We start from the raw sequence: 15,758 nt of genomic DNA, 5'->3' as shown, positions 1-15,758 counted from the left end.
CCCCCAAATCCATTTAGCATGCATTGTTTTAGGCCATCTTTTAAAATTTTGTCAGATAACATGTTATACATACAAAAAAATGCTTTCAACCAAACTTTGCCTCTGAATTTTCATATTTACTAAATCTTTTAAAATTATAATCATAGAAAAGTTTATTCAGAAGTAGAGTTTTCTGCTTCAGCCCTTTGCCTACCAAGTTCATTCCCCAGGAGGTAACTATTTTTAATAATTTCTTATCTAAACATACAGAAAATATCTATACATGTTGCACACATAATATATAGATATGTGTATGCATGTGTGTTTTCATTTACCAGTATTTTATGTGCACCTCTTCCTATCTTTTCGTATGGATTCATCTGATTCTTCTTTAGGATTATATAATATTCTACTACAATAATCAGAGAGTAGAAAACAGGATTTATGGTGGAGAATGGATACAGTTCAAAGGACCTTTTCCTAAAGTGATGAAATCTCAGAGATGCTCATGAGATGGTAATCAGTAATAATGTTGTAGCAGAGGGACATTTTTTGTTTGTTTTGCTTTCTTTGTGGGTATAGCTATCATAGATATTTTTGTTAATAAATTTAACAAACCTGTTACCTAAAATTGTCATATATTCTTTAGATATTTTGGAAATATTATTATGTTAGATATATAACTGCAGCATGGACAGATATATAATTTTTATCTACTGTTTTGAGCTGTTTTGTGCTATTCCCTGTGCTAGGAATTCTTGTAGGGCCAATTTTATTGAATTCTCACCACAACCCTTTAAGGAAGCATCATCATTATCTTCATTTTGTACATGTATAATTTGAAACTTAGCAAATACCATTTACTTTGTTCAAGATCATAATTCGTAGGCATCTTATTCAGGCCCTGAATCTGTGTCCTCCATACTTAAAGCCTGTGTCCATACCCACCACACACCATTACCTCTCACATGATGACTTGTTAATTATTCAGCAAGCCATCTACACACTGAGTGCTCTCAGAGGCAAGAGAAACACAGATAAGGAAAGAGAGAGACTTCGAGGAAGACTAGGACTTGATTGGTCAAGGCCCTTTGGTATATACAGGACACTGGAGATGTGGGGCCAGTGTGAACATAGGTGAAGCCCAGGAGGCACATTCTGTGACCTAGTTTGGATAATGCCTAGGTGGTATATAAGCCTTTAGGAGAATTGAGCTTGTAAAGGTAGATATGTATGAATTTTTGAAGTTTACTCAATGCAAGGATAAAGAATTTTCAACCATTTTGGTAAGTAAATGATAGTAATCATAGCAATCATAGTGTTTTGAGCAGGGAAGTTAAATAAAGGAAATGATATTTTGGGATACTTAATCTTTCCATACTTAGTAGGGTAGGTCAAAATTGAAAGAATATAGAGCCACGGAAATGAATTAGGCAATTAGGAAAGTGTTGCAATATTCAAGTACAAGTAAAAGAGAGCCTGGTCTAGGAAGGTTACCTTGAAGATGAAAAGGAGGCAGAGGAACTTTTTTATAAACTCAGGGATTTAACATTTTGTGAAAGGCTTTTCAAGTTGTGTTTAAGATTCCATTTCCATTCTCCTAGTGCTCTGCCCCATGAGGTTTGGAGCTCTATCATTGTGCACCCGTATACTCATACAAACCCCTATCACAACACCTGCTTGTGTCTCTGATGGTTAAACTATGAACTCCTTGATAACAAATACCTTACTTTTTACTTTTGTATCCTAGGATCTAGCATTCTGCCCCCAAATCTGTATGCACCAAAAATTAAATGGGATTACAATGGTAATAATAATAACTACAACATATTTTATAACTTACAACCTTGTGGCTGTCTACCTCTAAAGTATCACTTGTTTGTTGTTTGAATTTTATTTTGTTCTTCCAGCAAAATGGCCCACCTGTACACTGGTGAGATTCAGCTGTATGAAACCAGACAGTGGATTTCTGAGCTAGAATGGCCTGTGTAGATCATCCTTAATCTTATGTAGTAAAGGCTAGGTTTGTCACCCACTCTTCTGGGCTTCCTGGAAGTTGTTAAGAGCAAGAGCTGTTTCAAAGTTACAGTGACACTTGTATCCATAGATATTGCCTACTCATTCTGTAGCCCTGGGCAAGTTGATTAACCCTTCTCAACTTGTTTCCTCATTTGTAAAATGAAGATAATAATACCAATCTCGTAGGCTTGTTGTGATAATTATATGAGCTAATGTGTTAAGGAGATTAGTGCTGTGCCTGGCTTAATAAATGTTAAGCTCTTGGTGTGTTGTTTACATTGAGTATCAGTACTTTCCCCGAATGCAGTTTTCAAGCAGTAAAACAATTCCACATTGATTTTTATCTCTGGGTATGGGGATGAAAGGTAGAATCTAAGAAGACAAAGATAAAAACCTCTAAGTGCTTGCCCAACAGTGGCCTAAATTATCACTATTACCACCTATTGTACCTTGCTGTATATTTCCTAGAGCTTTCCCAGATGTGCCTGGGAAGCTGCTAATCTTTGCTATATGTGTGATAAAATGAGATTTGTTATCCACCTTTGGAGTACTGGACTTCCTACTGGGTTTCTAGCTGTGTGTGTATATCGGGGAGAGTAGGGTGGTAAATAACCGGGTAGTAAACCCAGTGGGCAGAAAATGGCAAAATATGATTTGTACAGTTGATTGTGTTATCAACTGGGCATTAATACATGGGTGCCCCACTTAGCGAGCCCTTGTAATTCTATCACTCAGGCTCAGAAAATGTGCGAGGAGCTGTTTGTGTTGACCCTACTGTGTTGAATAAAATAGATGGAAATACAGAATAAAACCATAAATAAACAAAGCAACCATGTAGTGATCTCAATAAGTGCAGCAATAGACATAAACTGGGTGCTGTATGTTTGAGTGGTGAAGTAGTCAGGGAAGCCCTCTGTTTCTTTGTCTTACTCAATTCAGGCTGCTATAAAAAAGTGTCGTAGACTGGGTGGCATTTAAAGAGCAGAAATTTCACAGTTTTGGAGGCTAGAAGTCTGAGGTCAGGGTGCCAGCCTGGTGGAGGTCTAGGAAAGATTCTCTTCCAGGCTGTAGACTGCCAACTTCTTGTAGTATACTCACTGCTGGAAAGAGGGATAGAGAGCTCTCTGAGGTCTGTTTTATAAGGGCATCCCATTCATGAGGGCTAATTACCCTCCCAAAGGCCCTACCTCCTAATTTTATCACCTTGGGGTTAGGATTTCAACATATGAATGTTGACAGACACAAACATTCAGTCCATAACATTCTTGGAGAAATGAATGGATAAACAAAATGTGGTATATACATCTAATGGGATATTATCTGGTCTTAAAAATGCTACATTCTACACACTGCAACATGGGTGACCATTGAAAATATTAGTATTCTAAATATAAGCCAGACACAAAAGGACAAATATTATAATGAATCTACTTATACGAGTTACCTAGAGTAGTCAAATACATAGAGAGAGTAGAATAATAAATTTTACCTTTGAACAATTCAGGGATTAGGGACACAGATCCCCATGTAGTCAAAAATTGGCATATAACATTTGACTTCCCCAAAACTAACTACCAATAGCCTCCTGTTGACCAGAAGTCTTACCAATAATATAAAGTTGATTAACCCATATTTGCATGTTATAGGTATTATATACTGTATTCTAACAATAAGTAAGCAAAAGGAAAATGTTATTAAGAAAATCATATGGAAGAAAAATATATTTATTTTTTATTAAGTGGAAGTAAATCATCATAAAGGTCTTCGTCCTCTTCATCTTCACTTTGAGTATGTGGAGGAGGAGGAAGAGAAGGGGTCGGTCATGCTGTTTTCAAGGGTGGCAGAGGCCGAAGAGGTGCAGGAGGTGGAAGGGGAGGCAGGAGATGCAGGCACACTCATACAGAAATACATTTTTTAATTATTTTGCCTTTTCTCTAAAAATGTGTTTATATGGTATCAATCCTTCCTCCACTGATTGCTTTAGTTTCAGTGCTTGCTTCATAGAAAAGCCCATAGTTTTGAATAAACGGAAGCCTTCTACTAGATTGTCTAATATCAGTTTGTTTTCCAGCACGGCTTCTTTTACGTCTTCTTCCTCATCTGGCACGGTTCAGATGCACTCATCGCTATTAAGTCATTTTCTGTTAATTCTGGTGTGGTATCCGTCAGCTCTTGAATTTCTCCAAGATCCATATCTTGAGTACATTCCCTCTCCTCTTTTTCTTTTTTTTCTTTTCTTCCTTTTTTTTTTTTTTGCCATATCTACAACCTCTTTCATGATTTCCTTGATTGGCTGCATCATAAATCCTGTGAAGTCATGCATAACATGTGTATACGCAGTTTTCTCCAGCAAGAATTTATTGTTTCAAGATTGATGGCTTTTTATATAACAATGATGGCATCTTTCATGGTGTGATTCTTCTAGACTCTCATGATTTTCTCTCTATTGGGGATCTGTTCAATAGCACTGGCAATCCTTTCCATAGAGTACCATGTGTAATGAGCCTTAAAGGTCTTTATGACCCCCTGATAAGATGTTGTGTTTGGGGCCAGGTAGACCACTTTGACACCTTCAGTGTTGGATTTATGGGGTTCTTGGTGACCAAGGAAATTTTCTAATATAAGAAGAACTTTAAAGAACAATAAAAGAAGAACTTGCCTTACTGGCAAGGTACTTCCTGACTTCAGGGACAAAGCATAAATGGAACCAATCAATATTCTCATTGTCCAGACAACTAAAATACTGGCAGCTTGTGTTTATCTTTTCCCTTTAAGGCTTATGGGGTAGGAGCTTTTAGAACATGGGCAGTCCTGACCATAAACCCAACTACATTTGCACAAAACAGTAGAGTTAGCCCATTTCTTCCTGCCTGAAAGCTTGGTGCCTGGTTCTCTTCCTTACTCATGAATGTTCTTTGTGATATTTTTTCCAGAATAGGGCACTTTTTCATCTACATTAAAACTATATACAGGCAACTATGTTTTCTTCTCAATGATTTTCTTCAAGACATCTAAGAACTAGTCTCCTGCTTCGTTATCAGCAGAAGCTACTTATCCTGTTATTTTGACATTTTGTAAGCCAAACCTTTTTCTAAAATTATCAAACCATCCTTTCCTGGCATTTAATTCTCCAGCTTTAGAACCTTCACCTTCCTTTTGCTTTAATTTTGGCATGTAATGACTTCAGTTTTTCTCAAATCATGTTATAATCTATAGACAAGGCTTTCTTAGAGTAATCCTGCACCCACATACAAGCTCCTTTTTCAACTGGAGATTAAAAGGTATTTTGCAAAAAGTGCAAGGCTTTTATGCCTACTGGCATAGCTGCAGCAACACCTCATGGATTTCCTTATCTTTCTTTCTTTTTTTTTTTTTTTTTAACAATGGTCCTTACTCTGAATTCATTTACCTTGAAATGACGGGTAGCCTCAGCTGCAGACATCAATCTGTGCTACAAGTGAAGCAATTCACAAACAATTCAACTGTTTCTTGTAATGCCATGACTTTCATCTACTTCTGAGGAGTGCTTCCAGCATCACTAGCAGCACTTTGTATGGGTTCCATGGTATTATTCAAGGTTTACGGTATTGCAGTAAACACAATAAAAATACGTGAGAACTGCAAGAGATCACTTTTTACTGAGATATGCAATTAAGTGGAGAGACAACTTCTCACACAGAGATGATTTGCATCACATAGCGTTTTCAGCAGATACAACATTTGGGCTCACTGCAATAGCAACAGGAGGTGGCTACGATATTATCACAGTAGTACAATATGTACTACAGTTAATTTTATGCAGTTATTATTTAACACTGCATCTTTGTGTTTATTTACATTTCTCTCAACTAGGAATAACACCGTATATAGTCTGTGTTTGTGTGCCTAAGTTTTAATACGTTTTAACTTTTTATAATAGATTTGTGTATATTTTTTGGTAGTAAATGATAAAATAGGTGAGTTACCACATATGTTTTATACATTCATGACATATCTAAATTTTAGAGTCTTTTGATATTTCCAGGATATATGGTTCATCTATGAGGTTTTTCAAATTGTTGAAACTTTCCCCAAAATTTTCCAATGTATTTAATGAAAAAATATACATATAAATGGATTGAAACCCATGTTGTTCAGCAGTCAACTGTAGTTACCAGAGGCTGGGAGAAGCAATAATGTGGAGTCACTATTTAATGATCACAGTAAGTCTTTATTTAATGTCATCATAGATAACGCTCTTGAAAACTTCATCTTTAAGTGAAATGATGTGTAACATAACCAATTTTATCATAGGCTAATTGATACAAGTAAGAGTTAAGTTCCTACAGCATATTTCTGGTCACAAAAACCATCACCAGACTTCTAAATAAAGACCAAAACACTTCTGATATTAAACATTGAAATAAATGTAAGCTATACATAACATTTAAGATTAATAAAAAGTAAGATAATTATGTATCCAATTATTCCAGCTTAGAATCACAGATGGCCAGAGCCTATCCAGCAGCTTAGGGCACAAGGCGTGAACAGACCCTGGACAGGATGCCATCCCCTTGCAGGGCACACTCACACCCTCCCTCACTCTGACTGGGATCATTTAGACATGCGGTTTCCTAACAGGCACATCTCTGGGATGTAGGAGGACACCTAAATACCCAGAGAAAACTCACACAAACATGGGGAGAACATGCAATCTCCACACAAACAGTGGCCCCAGCTGGGAATTTATTTTTTTTATCATCATCATCATAACGAAACCACATTGAGTAAAACATTATTTGAGGACTTTTCTATATATAGTTTCAGTTTGGGGTGATGAAAAAGTTCAAGAATGGATGGTAGTGCTGATCGTATAACAGTGTCAGTGTAGTTAACACCATCAAAGTGCATCCTTGAAAATTGTTAAAATGATAAATTTAGGTTATGTATTTTTTTTACCACAATTTAAAAAAAGACAACTTACCCTAGTTGGGCAATGAGAGAGATGGTAGCAATATGAAAACACAGAGGCCAGCTGGAGAATCTTGTAGCTTCTTGTGGAAAATGATTGTTTCCCTGACAAAGGAGTGGCAGCAGAAATAAGTATTTCCATTCAAGATAAAATTGTAGCTAAAACCTGATGATGGATTGGATATCGATGATGAGGAAAAAGAAAAAAGAATGACTGATATCGATTATGAGGAAAAAGAAGAAGTGAAGAATGCTGTATTTTTTATTTAAACAGCGGTGTGATCTCAGAGTCTGGACATTTGGCTGAGGTCAGAGTTACAGTTAAATGGTGTGTCATGGGTGCATAGATTGTATTTACGTGATTAATTTTAGAGAAGATAACCAAGGTTGCTGGTCAGCTGTACATACTAGCAACCTTGAGACTATAGTAAGAAAGTGCTGTTAAAGAATAAAGTGAGAAGAAAGGGTGTCTCTGGCAAAGAAGGTTTCAGTGGTTTTTTAAACTGTAAAACTGAAATGGCCGTAAGTGAAATATTCTAGCATAGAAATAAGAATATTAATTAGGCTGGGCAAATTGGACCATGCAAGGCTGTTTTGCACTGGCAATTAGAGAAGCCCTTAGAAGTAGGAGTTAGTGTTATACCCAGAACATATGCAGCCACAGCTCAGTGCCCTTTCTTGGTGCAAAACAGGGTGTTTTGTTTGCATAAAAACTGAACATTCTTGGTTATTGTAGGTATCTTTTCAGACAGTCTGCCTTCTCATTTTTTTAACATGAATAGGGTCTCCTAGGCTTTCCAGCATACAGACAGGCAGCTGGGTCTCCTCTCTCTAAAAGGCAGTCTAAATTAACAGAGCCAAGCTTGGTGTCAGTCAGGTCTCTATCTGAATACTGATTCCTCCTTTTACTATTGATGTGTCCTTGAGCAAGTTACCTATTTTTTCTGGGGTTTTATTTCATCATTACAGAGGTTATAGTGCTGAATATGAGAACTTACTATAAGGATTAAAGATAATGCATGTAAATTGCCTGGTACATAAATGGGCAGTAAAGGCATGCTAGCAGTTGTTTTTATGGAGACCTGCTGGGAGTGGAACTGGAAGTTCAATGTGACCAAAGAACAGATTCTGTGGAGGAAAGCAGCAAGGGAATAGTTTGAGAGACAAAATCATACATGGTTTGGAAGGCATTCTAAGAAATTGTTTCTGTAGGATACGGGCAGCTTCAGTAGTGCATGATGGAAAAGGAAAAGCTTGAGAATTGTCATAGTCAGAATAGAATCTAATATCTAGATATTGATAAACTGCTTTCTCACCTTTTCAGGAGAGTAAGTGTGGCACATTGGAGAGAATTTAAGGAAATAGCTTCTTTTTTAGAAATAAAGTAGTTTCTATCAGCTTTATGATCTCTACACTTTTTATTGTACATCTTAATTTTTAAAACATGTACCCTGTTTTACTTATAATGATATTAATTAACTAAATCACTAAAATTATGTATATTGTAGAACATTATAATATAAATATTAAGGTGAACTAAAGATGTGTTTTAAAATAATTTTTATTTTTTATTTATGAATTATATTTACATTGTTTTGCTCTTATTAGAAATGTTATTAATCATTTTTTTGAGAGTTCTTTGACTGACTCTTCCTTATTCTTCTTTAAAATACTGATTTAACACTTTGAAATACAGCAATTTCAAGATCAGTTTATTTATAATCTTTATCTTAAAAATAGTCATAGCCAAAAATGACACCACACAGGATCCTGGAGAAGTTGCATCATTAGCTGGTTATAAATCATGAGCCTTATTTTGTAATGCTATCCCTCAATTCTGTAAAGGCTTTTGGTAAAATTCAGCAGGTAAATTACCATTTTCTCTGATGTCTATCAGTTCATTCTAAAAACCAATCAAAAGGTGTTGCATTTTTATATTTTTAACAAATGGGCTTAAAACCCTCTGCAACTGTTCTTTCCGCAGATTATTTTACAGATGGAAAATTCTGTTGCTGGGATTTTAAAGTAGGGAATTATGACAGTTGGAATAGGTCATGAATTTCTGTCTTTCTGAGTGTAATGTCATGTGATGATAGAAACATTTCCAAACATCTGTCTTTAAAAATAGTTGGCATGGCATATCTTTCCTTGAAAAACAATTTCTTTTCTCTTGCATTGCAAAAACATCACTTTTATCTTGATGGTACAGATTAAAAGATTTTTGTTTCTCATATCCCAAAATAGCTATTGAATAGCACACTATTTGCAGCTACTTGTCTTCACAGAAAAGGACAGCACTTTTGTCTTTTCGTAAAAGAAAATACATAACTCATTTAAGTTTGACAACTTTTAAGTACCTTGCTATGAAATAACCAGCAAACATCTATATAGCACAAAATATTTTCTTAGTCACTCCCCATCATATTTGAAAGTATTATAAAATTTCTTTTCTGTAAGATGATATAATTCATAAATCCATGTAACCTGGCACAGAAAAATAGCTATATGTTGTATTGTGCCTGTTGAGGTGACAATGTGAAACTCTGCACTGTGGAACTCCAGCTCCTCCTTTAGGACATCTAGTGGTGATGAATGTATGAAGTTTGGTTAGTCTGTATATTAAGTAAAAGTCAAGTTTATTTCTTCTTATATTAGGTTTAATCTACAGTTATGCTCATGCATGCATGTGTGGATGTGCGCATTTTATAAAATGTTCTGGTATTGGCCGGGCGCAGTAGCTCATGCGTGTAATCCCAGCACTTTGGGAGGACGAGGTGGGTGGATCACGAGGTCAAGAGATCGAGACCATCCTGGCCAACATGTTGAAACTCGTCTCTACTAAAAATACAAAAAAATTGCTGGCCGTGATGGCAGGCACCTATAGTCCCACCTACTTGGGAGGCTGAGGCAGGAGGATGCCTTGAACCCGGGTGACGGAGGTTGAAGTGAGCCAAGATTACACCACTGCACTCCAGCCTAGTGACAGAGCGAGACTCCGTCTCAAAAAAAAAAAAAAAAAAAGAAGTTCTGGTATTTTGTACCTTCATCTCAGTGGGACATTTTGCACCCCCCACTTTGCAAGTTTAATTGAGATTAATTTCTTTTTTGTATTTTTGGTGTCAATGAAACTGAATCTGCTCCCAGTAAATAAAGGCGAGTTGAGTCTGTGACTCACATGACAGACTCAAGTAAGTGCTTTTAGAACATTTACCTGGTGCATTGTTCAGCATTTCTCTTCACTTGGCTAGTGTGAAAAGACACAAATTTGAGGGGGATTTTACTGTTTTGAGTTTTTAGGTAATTGTGATATAAAGTAGAATCATGTCAATGATTATTACAGGTAGTTAGTTTTTTGGTAATTATTTCTGTCTACTTCAGAAACATAGGGGTTGTGGTATCATATACATGCTTTGTTATTGTTTATCATTGGTTGTGTTTTGCTTTTATTTTGGTCTTGTTTCGTCACCATGTATGTGTGTGTGTGTGTATGTGCATGTACACTATAAATCTTTCTTTAAAAAATCTTAACAACTTAGAAGAAAAAAAAACAGTAAAATCTGAGCAGATGGCATATCATAGTCTTCTGCAACTTTCCAGCCTGATGACTAGCACATAATGGAATTTCAGGTAAGGGCACTGCTCTCTTTTTAACACTGGGGCTCAGCCATTACCGTTTGAGGGGTTTTGCTCCCACAGCTACTAAGTACGAAGTGTAACTTACTTTATGCAGATTGGAAAACCTCTCCACAGCATTGACACCATAAGTAATTGGCTTCTATCATAAATGAGTTTCCTGTTAAGGTATAAAATATGATCATTACGGTCATCACAACTTTTAGTATAACTCAGCTGTTTTCTTCTCTTCCTGTCCAAATGACCGTTGCCTCTTAATTGATAAGATGTTTAGTGGAGTAACTTTTGGTTGTTTCACTATTTCCTTTCCATTTCAAGAAGCCATTAAAGAGATGGTAAAATTCTAAGTGAATTGAATTCTATTTGTGCAATTTCGTACACTAATCCATTCATGCTGGGGATGGGATGGTGATTTAGAGCCCATTTAGGTTTTTGAATGAAGAAAAAGGCTAATTTCTGCCTTGTGAACTTATCCTATGAATCTTCAATTTGACCAATTCTGAATGATTACTCCAACGTGAGTTTAATTTTTTGGCTAATAGGTAGTTATAATTCACATTTATAGCCATTTTTAGACGAGAAAATGTAGGCCACAAATCCTGCCACTTTTTAAAACCAGTAAGTATATGGTATTTCTGGAAAAAAAGTCCTTAAGCTGTTACTGCCTTTGCTGATGATACCACAAAATAGAGGGGCCATCACCTTTTAGTTGTTAGTTAATTTTACTTTGTAACAAAATTTAGCCAGTGCGTTTATAAGTCTCATACTGAAAAATGGAAATTAATGTTTTATAACATTGAGAAGTTATCTGTTAAAATGCATTCTTTCAGTTGAATTTCATCTGAGAAAGTCAGTTAATTATATCAGAATATATTTTAAACATCATAGATTTAAACATTTTGTTAGTATGTTAAAATTTGAGGTGAAGTCAGTAATTTAAAAAAATTGTTTCCCAAAATAATAAAAATGTTTACATAATCAAGTAAATGGAAGAGATTCTTACTAAATAAATACTATAAAATAAATTTATCACCTTTGCACTTTTCTATTCATATGAGTACTGTACTTTGGATCATATAATCACAGGGTACAAGGAACTTGCATTTGCCATACCACATTAGGTGGAAATTAACTATACTTGAAATAACCTGAAATAACTAATTCAGTCACAAATAGGCATTGTGGACTGGCAAAGTGGTTTTTCAGATTAAATAAAATCCTAACACAGCCTTCCTTGTATTCCCCTTCAATTATTTCTATAATTTCTAAAATGTATCTCTTCTAGCCCTAATATATTCAGTAGTTTAATCACCTATTCACTTATTCCATTTTTTTTTTTTTTGGTGGGGGAAAGGATGTCTGCAATTAATCAGAGTCAGTATTTCAAGATGTTTTCTCTATATGTTATGTCCTATCAGTGGGGAAGTTTAAAAATTGTTCTTGCATTTGTGTTTCATCTAAGCAAATGAATAACAGTATCTAGCTTTATATTAAGACATTGATAAACTTACTAGCTTCAAGGCTAGAGGGAATTTTATTTCTCTAGGTTGTAGTATTGGCCTGAAGGAATAAATAAGGATACATATTTTAAAAAATTACTGCTTAGATTTGCTCTTAGTGGTGAGAAATTCTACTGTCTCCATTTTTTATATAATCATTTTTCAGGATACTGCTTAATATATGTGGGTGAATAACTGAGTCAATTAACGTAGGTTTTCACAGTATGGGCACATGAAATATTAGTGACAAAGTCATTTTTGTCACTAATATTTATGAATTAATGAATTCATTAATGAATTTTGCTGAAATTTTGTTTGCCTGTCCTTATTTGTACTATAATCTAGTAAAGGTAATATCTGTTGGCACAACATTTAATATTTAAGTGTTTATCTTTTACTGCTGGATATATCATCTTACTCTGCAGAGAACAACAGTCTTCTGGTTGTTCCTCCAACTGAATAATCACTAAGTGCTGGAAATTGGTTTTGTCTACCAGGTAGCAAGATGTTTGAATGAGTTAGTAAAACAGGAATGTAATTCAAGGTGAGATTTTATTGCTTCATTTGAGGTTGGTTGTTCTAGAGATAATGAGATGGGGTAAGTCCCAGATAGTAAAGAGTCAAAGTTTGCCTTAAAGGAACTTGTTTGTCCCTTGATATTTTTTCAGTGTTCTCAAAAGCACTTCTCAATCCAGTGAGCACAAAATGAAGAAAACATAACAAAAATCAGTTTGTCAAATGTATCACACCTTCCTTATTTGCTTTTGGATTTGGGGAGTTTTCAAGCTCTCTGATTCCTTACCCCATGTTGTTTGTCTTTCCTGACAGCTATGACTAGTTCAACCTCACCTATTTTTAATATTGCCCTATCCCAAAGACGAATCTTAAGTTGAACAGGAACGATTTTAAGAACTCAGGGTAGTTGGTAAGCATAAAATAATAGTATGACTTACTGAGCAAGAATTATGCTAAGGGCTTTGTGTATTCTCAGTTAATCCTAACATCACCCCTACAAATTGTATATCATTCATCCAAGTGCACACAAGAATGGATAATTCTTTAACTATTCATAATGTGCATTTGAGAACATTGAAAAGACATTAAGGCACAACCAGTCTCAAGAGACAAATTTAGTATTTGCAATAATCCAGGAGATGAAGTATTTTAAGACAATGATGAAAACAGGGATATACTTCAAATAAAAACATACGAGGATGGAAGGGTATGGTATAATCTGTGATATATATGTATATATCTTTACAGATACACATACATACTCACAGATATATTTATATCTCAAAATTTATTTTTAAGAACAGTGAAAAAGATGCAAAGACTACATGCCAAGTCATTAACCTTGGATAGCAGAATACTAGGGTAAGGGGAAAGATACATTTTCAAATATTACTTAATAGATTTAATTTTTTATCAAAAAAGATATTATAAATTTGTAATTTGGAAGGAAGGTTTGCTTCCTAGGTGACAAATCAATCTTCATTAGCCAGAAAACAAACCTTGACCATAAAATGGTAGAACTCATAGCTTTCCCAGTATTTTACACTTAAAAATAATGATCCACTCTTCAGTCATTCAGAAAGAACTCCCTTTCATAACTGACAGTGTAAAAGAAAACTTGAAGAAAAAATCTCAATTCATTTTTTACATTATTTTAAAACATTTGTTTGAAAGGCTAATGCATAAATCAAATATGTATTTTTTATTCTGTTCATTATGCACTTAACATTTACATATTTTATAGTTCCTCTATCTGTACATAAGTCATAGGGTTTATTGTTAATGGTTTTCTCTTTGCTTTCCTCATAAACGTAATTGCCTGTAGCTTAGCACCCATGAGTAACCTAGCAACAAGTCAGCTCTCTAGCAAGTAAGAAATGAATGCAAACAAAGTGTTATGGAAAAAGCATTCAGTTTAAGAATATCGGTGCATGTATATTATTAAAAATCAAGATACAACGTTCTAATTTTGAGACATTACGTAACAATAGGTATTGACTTTCATATTAAATAATATTGCCTGCCTCCTTCATTCAGAAAAAAAGTGAAGTCTACTTCAGACTGCACCACTGTTAACTAGGAAACTGAATATTCATATTTTCCCTGGCAGTCTGTTCATTACAGATTAGATGAGAAGAGTGTCTTGGCATGCTTTTACTATATGGTACATGAGTTTACTAGATTAGGTTTCACTAATACACCTTCCTGACAGTGATGCATTGCTCATTTCTTAAATGGTTTTAGAATAAATTTTGGGTTTTTTTTTTTATTTTCAAGGAGATGTGCTTATGGTACTGTTCTTTTAAGTTGGTCAGTTTTTGGAAATACCATGAAAAATTCCACTTTGTGTTTCACATTTTAAGACTTTGATACATTTAATACTAGTTTCTTTTGGTGAAATTTAACTTCTATATTTGCTGGTTATTTTCACTGGGAAAATATGTCTCCTGTTTTAGAAGTTGAAGTTCATAAAGGAAGAATATCAGTTATTTGGGAAAAACTACAATTTCATAGGATGGTCATTTATGTGATAAATAGACTGAGGTAGGAAGGGTAACACATGCTGGCAAATAGCTTTCACTAAATAGCAAGGCTTCTATTTTTATGCCAGGGACAGAATTACTTGGCCCTTATCAATTTGAGAGGTAGTTCACTAAACTCCAAGAAATCTTAGAGCCCTATAGAAGATTGAGGTAAAGGACAGCAGGATGGGATGTGGCCTGAACATATGATTGTGCATTTAAAATGAATCCATAGTGTTGTAAAACTGGAAAGCATCTGCTCCCTGATGGAGATATATGTTTTTTTCCAAATGCCCTGCATTTGTATTAACTTTTAAAATTTAACCTTAAATGACTCCGAATTTTTGCTCCAATCACAATTAGAATGTGAATTCAACTATGATTTCTTTCTCTGTCCTCCCAGAGCCCCCTTCACCAGGGAAGGTGGGGGATAAAAATCATGAGACCCTTAAAGAGAGGTCTAAACACTCTTAAGATGATAGCTGGATTTCTTCTACAGGTGAAAAACTTGGTTACTTGTGTGATTTAGATTAAAGTGAGTCACCATAAATAAATGAAGAAAGAATATTATTTACCTGGTAAAGTCATCAAAAGATACCTCCCTACGATTGGATAGAATGGTTTTATGGAATTTACACCCAAAATGTCGTAGAGTAACATGGTTTATCTGTAAAGATGCTACACGTCATAGCTGGAGTCACTGGTCAATTTCAGGAAGACGGCTTTTTTAATGTGGTATATGCACATTGACTGCCCTTTGCAACATAAACATCTCAATAGAGTCATACTGTTGAAAAAGCATCCTTCATTTTGGGAGGTTGAGGTCCTAGAGGACAGGGATAATCTTACTTAAGTTTTTATCCAGTATTTGCTATAGTATGTTATACATTATAAGCTTGCAACAAATAATTACTCTTTTTTTAATTAACATTAGAAGGTATGTCAAAAAGATCCATAACAGTCGCTGCAATTATATTAAAATAACCTAACCTACATAATATATATATTACAAAAAGATCAAACACTTAAAATACTGTATGCCCTTGTGGAGAAAATGTTCAAAACTCTATTATAGATATACATTAATTACCAGAAAATTACTGTTAAATTGTAAAATTGATCTAAAAGAAACTGTACTTGT

At 34.9% G+C, this 15,758-nt stretch overlaps 1 protein-coding gene across 1 annotated transcript in view; it reads left to right on the top strand.

The window, feature by feature from the left end:
• The window catches only part of MMP16 (matrix metallopeptidase 16), a 290,162-nt gene that overhangs the window by 115,247 nt on the left and 159,157 nt on the right, over positions 1-15,758 (top strand). The window lies entirely within an intron of this gene.

Source organism: Pan paniscus, chromosome 7, assembly GCF_029289425.2.
Source record: "Pan paniscus chromosome 7, NHGRI_mPanPan1-v2.0_pri, whole genome shotgun sequence".
Taxonomy (NCBI): domain Eukaryota; kingdom Metazoa; phylum Chordata; class Mammalia; order Primates; family Hominidae; genus Pan; species Pan paniscus.
Note: the sequence above shows the minus strand (reverse complement) of the source record. Positions and strands in the feature narration are given on the sequence as shown.